This window comes from Arachis ipaensis, chromosome B2, assembly GCF_059453495.1.
Source record: "Arachis ipaensis isolate K30076 ecotype BB chromosome B2, ASM5945349v1, whole genome shotgun sequence".
Taxonomy (NCBI): Eukaryota; Viridiplantae; Streptophyta; class Magnoliopsida; order Fabales; family Fabaceae; genus Arachis; species Arachis ipaensis.
In genome coordinates, this window is record NC_142437.1 from 67,630,250 (window position 1) to 67,636,249 (window position 6,000).

General features: G+C 35.6%; 1 non-coding gene across 1 annotated transcript; it reads left to right on the top strand.

Moving 5' to 3' along the window:
* Positions 1-19: 19 nt before the first annotated feature.
* Positions 20-127, top strand: LOC148574246 (small nucleolar RNA R71). Its single transcript, XR_015906858.1, has one exon. It is a non-coding gene; the product is annotated as a small nucleolar RNA R71 (small nucleolar RNA).
* The last annotated feature ends 5,873 nt before the right edge of the window (positions 128-6,000 follow it).

Here is a 6,000-nt window from a genome sequence, read left to right on the forward strand (position 1 = left end):
CCAGCTGAGTCTATTTAGAAAACATGTCCGGAGGGCATTGCCTAGTCAGTAGCTTGAATCTCTCCCAGGCTTCATAAAGGGTCTCACCATCTTTCTGTTTGAAGGTTTGAACATCCACCCTTAGCTTAGTCAGCTTTTGTGGTGGAAAAAATTTAGTCAGAAATCCAGTGACTACCTTATCCCAAGTATCTAGACTCTCCTTGGGTTGAGAATCTAGCAACAGCTTTGCTCTATCCCTCACAGAAAATGGAAAGAGCATGAGTTTGTATACCTCAGGATTCAGTCCGTTAGTCTTCACAGTATCACAAATCTGTAGGAAATTAGAAATAAACTAATTCAGGTCTTCATGAGAAAGTCCATGATACTGGCAATTTTGTTGCACAAGAGTGACTAACTGTGACTTCAGTTCAAAATTGTTTGCAGCTATGGGAGACACCACAATGCTTTTGCCATAAAGATCTGCATTGGGAGCAGTGTATGAGTCCAACACTCTTCTAGGTTGTTCATTTTCATTCAGATTTGCCATATTGGCATTCACAGCACGATTATGATCCATGGTGAACTCTGCAGCTTCCCTTTCAAGGGTTTCACTCTGATTTTCACTAGCCTTGTAAAGTCTAGCTTGTTGAAAGCGCTACCTCAAACTTCTCTCAGGTTCAGGATCAAAATCTATAAGAGATTTCTTGTTCCTGTTCCTGCTCATAAACAAACAAAAAAATAAGAAAAGATGGGAATCTCTACTTTAGAGTGCAGAGAATTTCCAGTGAGGTAACTTATGTAAAAGAAATAAAATAAAACAACTAAATAATTAAAGCAATAAATTTTCAAAAATTGTAAGCAAAATGGAAATGAAAATTTCAAAATTTATATTAAAAAAATAAAATAAAATAAACAAAAAAATAAAAATAAAAATAAAAATAACTAGGTGACACCAAACTTAATTTCAAGAATTAAAGAAAAATAAATATATGATGCAAAATTTTTTTTTTTGAAAATTAAAGACAAATAAAATAAAACTAATAAAATATAAAAAGATAAAAAATAATGGACAGAAACGGAATGAAAATAAAAGAAAATAAAAATAAAAAGGAAAATAAAAAAAAAACGGACGAAGGTTTTGAAGAAAATTCAAAAGTAAAAGGAAGTAAAAATAAAACAGGGGACAGGGGGTGGGAAACGAAAAGCAAAGCAAAAAAATAAAGGAAAAAATGAAAAACAAAAATTAATAATACTAAAACTAAACAAATTAAAAGAAAAAAAAATTATCTAATCTAAGTAATCAAACAACGAGTAATTGTCAATCACAATCAATCCCCGGCAACCGCGTCAAAAATATGGTGCAGAATTTATAACCTACAAACTAACCGGCAAGTGCACCGGGTCATACCAAGTAGTACCTCAGGTGAATGAGGGTCGATCCCACGAGGATTGATGGATTAAGCAACAATGGTTAAGTGATTTACTTAGTTAGACAAACAGAAAATGGTATTTTGAGAGTTCAATTGCATTAAACAGTAATTTAAAAAATCAGAAGCAAGCAGTAAACAAGTTGTGAATAATATTTGGAGAAACAGTTAAGGTTTCAGAGATATCTATCTTCCGAGTTAACTTTTCTTACTAACTATCTTTATCATGCAAGATTCAATTCATGGAAAACTATATGTGACTAAACCCTAATTCCTTAGACATTTTTAGTCTCCTCTAACCTTCATCAACCGCCAATTCCTTGGTCACTTAATTCTAATTAGAGGTGAAGTTCAATTCTAGTTTATATACCACATAAACCCTAATTACCCAAATATAAGAGGATTATATGTCACGTATCCCGTTAAGTCCAGATAATTAGAAGTTTAGGAGAAATTATTTTCAAGCTGTTGTTCAAGTAAAGAGCTTTTCCAAGTTATACAAGAACTCAAGTAGAACCAAGGTCATACTTCCGTTCCACCCAGATTCATAAAATAAAGAACGAAAACAATTCTTGAATTATAAATTAGTACATGAATTAAAATAGAAAAGTAATATTATCAATCCATACAATAGACAGAGCTCCTAACCTTAACCGTGGAGGTTTAGTTGCTCATGGTTCAGAGAAAAAACTAAGATTCAGGTAAACTGTAAATTATGGAATAAGGTAAGAGAAGAGAAAAGCCCGAAGGGCTGATTCTTTTCCCATTTATATCTAATCCTAATTAATGTAAATTATATTTCCTAAAACTAAATAATATATTTTCCTATTTTAAAAGAAAATAAAATTTAATCAAGATTAATGTAACTCTGCGTGCGGCCTTGTCTTGAATAAATGGGGGACCATCTAATTTGTAAAGGTTGGCGCCAAACTTGGAAGATCCAACTTTGGCTTCAACCTAACCAAAAGCTTCTCTTTGGGGTGTCCTTGCTGGCGCCAAACTTGAGTTTATGATACGTGAAGCATTCCTCAAGTTCTCTTGGTTGGTGCCAAACTTGAGATTTCTCAAGTTTGGTGTCAAGTTACCCGTATGCACTCCTTGGAAACTCATTGCTGGTGCCAAACTTGAGGTTTCTCAAGTTTGGCTTCAGCAAGCCAGCATGCATTCTTCTTGAAAACTTGAGTGTGGTGCCAAACTTGAAGTATCTCAAGTTTGGCGCCGTGAAGGCCAAAGAAAATGAAAGAAAATGGTATACTATTATATATCGTTGGAAAGCCCTGGAAGTTTTGTGAATGGTTGTTATTGAAATTATTGGACTTCTGACTATGATTCTTCCACCCAAAATTTTGGTGGTTTCTCCATCCAGGATCATAGGTCTTGGAGAAGGGATCATTGTGGGGCTTGTCTATGAAATGTACTTGCTTCGAGGAATGATATCCATACTCCATGCGTTCACCTTGAGAAAATCCATTACTTACACCATAGGAATTCTCTTGAGAGCTAACTGCAGAGACTTGTATTCTCCCTAGGTGTTGAGTAATTGCATTCATTTGTTAAGACAAGACTTTATTTTGAGCCAAGATGGTATCCAAAGCATCTAACTCCAAGACTCCTTTCCTCGTTGATCTTTCAGAGGAGTAGAGGTATTGATTATTGGCCATCATCTCAATTAACTCCAATGCTTCATCAGTGGTCTTCTTCATATGCAAAGTCTCCAGCCGAGTTATCCAATGAAACTCATGAGGTGGGGGTGATCCCATCATAAAATATCTGAAGTTGGACCCAGTCAGCAAACATTTATGGAGGACACTTTCTCAGCATCTCTTTGTACCTCTCCCATGCTTCATAGGGGGACTCTCCTTCATGCTGTCTGAAGGTTTGAACATCAGTTTTGAGCTTAGTCAACCTCTGAGGTGGGAAAACTTGTCTAGGAACTTAGTGACCAAGTCCTCCCATGTGGCTATGATCTCCTTATGCTGATTATCTAACCACTGCTTAGCCCGGTCTCTCACAGCAAAAGAAAATAGCAAAAGTTGGTAAACCTCAGCCGGCATGCCATTGGTTTTGACAGTATCACAAATTTGCAAGGAATTAGACATAAATAGATTCGGATCTTCTTGCGGGCTCCCACTAAACTAACAATTTTATTGAACCAATGTAACAAGCTGAGGCTTCAACTCAAAATTGTTTTAATTGACAATAAGTGTCACAATGCTACTTCCACAACTTCCTGGATTGTGGATAGTGAAAGAGCCAAGAGTCCTCCTAGGTGAAGAAACATTGGCATTGTTGTTCTCTGCCATGCCTTGCTCAGAATTTTTCTCAACCACTTCTTTAATTTTTTCTTCAACTCTTTGATTTCTAGCTTGTTTCCTCTGATGCCAAAGGGTTCTTTCAATCTCAGGATCAAATTAAAGAGGTTCTTTGTTCCTGTTATTCTGCATAGACACAAACAACAAAGGAATCAAATTGGAACTCCCTTCACTAAGTGAAGAGAATTCCTAGGGGGAAATAAAACAACAAAAAATAGTAAATAAACAAAAGTAAAAAGGTCTAATCTAGGTAATCAATTGATTGGTAGTTTGTTAACCACAATTAATCCCCGACAACGACGCTAAAAACTTGATACGGATTTTATAAACCACAAAACATTGGCAAGTAATACCTCAGGTGAGTGAGGATCGATCCCACGAGGATTAATGGATCAAGCAAACAATGATCAATTAACTATTCTAGTCAAACAATCAAGAATAAGTGTTTCAATAATAAATAGCATTAAAAAAGAAAATTTAACAAAAGCAAACAAAGATTGGTTGAAAAAGTAAGACGATCCTTGTGTTAGAAATGTTCATTCCTTAGAAAAATAATCCTTGTGTCTACTTATATGAGGTATGCAAAGATTAATCATGACAAATCATAAATAATTAAATTCCAATTCTTTGACAATTTAATTTCTCTTTAACTTAAGAAAAAAAGGTGAAGCACAATTTTGATTCAATTTCAAGTAATATTCAAAAATAGTCCTTAGGTTGAATTATATGTCACGTATTCAAGCTAGTCCTAACAATTGAAACTCACAAAGTATCACACACTCTTTGAACCTATTCCTAGTGTAATAAAAAAGTAGTGTAAAAGAGTTTTCAAGCTAATTCAAATATCAATTTTCTCCAAAACAATATTTAGAATCCAAGATGGAGCTAGAATGTTTTCTAACAATTCTAAATCTTTAGGAATGAAGAATGAAAACTCAATCATAAATTAAATCAAATCATAAATCTCATATAAAATAGAAAATTTAGATTAATAATCCATCAAAGGATGAACAAAGCTCCTAACCTTAAACAAGGGGTTAGTGACTCATGCTTCAAAAACAAGGTATGAAAAATGACAGAGTCTGATCGTCAGAATAAGTGTTTTTAGGACCTTTTTATACTAAAGAAAACAAAACCTAATTATTAAATTCAAACTTAAATTCAAGAACAAAACAAATCAAAATCTAATCTTTTGTAGTAAATCTTCATCTTTGTATCGTTTTTTCAAGGCTTTAGTGATCCCAAATTGCATTCTGAATGGGCGTGTGAGGGTTGCAAACAAGGCTTGTGGAGGTTGGGCCGTAATTCACATGAAACGCCACGCTTTCCTTGTAGAATACCATGCTTTGCATGCATAATGCTAAGCTTTCCTTGAGCGTGCCTCTTTAGCGTGTAATGCCACCTTAGGCGTATGGAACGCCCAGCTTTTTTTATTGGCGTGTGGCACGCCATATGTGGCGTTAAATACCCATTCTCTTGGTTCCTAGAACTCAAAATGGGATCTTTGAAATAGTCTTCTGGAAACTTGGCCCTGCGTGTAACGCCGGGCTTTGGCATGCAAAACGCCACTCAATAAGCCTCAAAGGCGTGTGGGTTTGACACACCCATTTTCCTGTGGCATGTGGAACACCTACTGTTCACGGGTGTCATACGTACACATGAGGCATGCGTACGTATGACAATGCGAAAATCTTCACTTGCGCGTACGCATGTGTCATGCATACGCATGAGTCCTCAATCTGCCAGCTTTTACGCATACACATGGTACATGCATACGCATGAATCTTCAATTTCTCATGTCTTCGCGTACGCATGTAGCATGCATACGCATGAATCCACTCTTTTCAGCTATTGTGCATACGCATGAGGCATGCGTACGCATGACTTCCTTTTCGAAGGCATTTCACGCCTTCTCCCTGGCGTGTAAAACGCCATGCCATCAATGCCAAAGTGTGTCAAAAACTCTTTTTTCCTTCTTTTGAGCTAATTTTGTGCTTTTTACTTTTTTTTCTATTATTTTCTGCAAAATTTATCAACTCAAGCAATCAAAAAAATATTAAATTTAAGCACAAAAATACTCCATGATGAATCATTATGCATTTATTTCTTATATAAAAAAACATAGAAAAATACAACATGATGTGCATGCATCGAAATGCACCCCCAAAGAAAGAGAAGCTAAAGGCTCTGAGCACCACTAATTTAGAATGTTAAAACGATAATATGAACTCAAAGGGTTTCGAATCAAGTGCTTGTGGTGTTTCTGTATCGAGCAAAGCTTG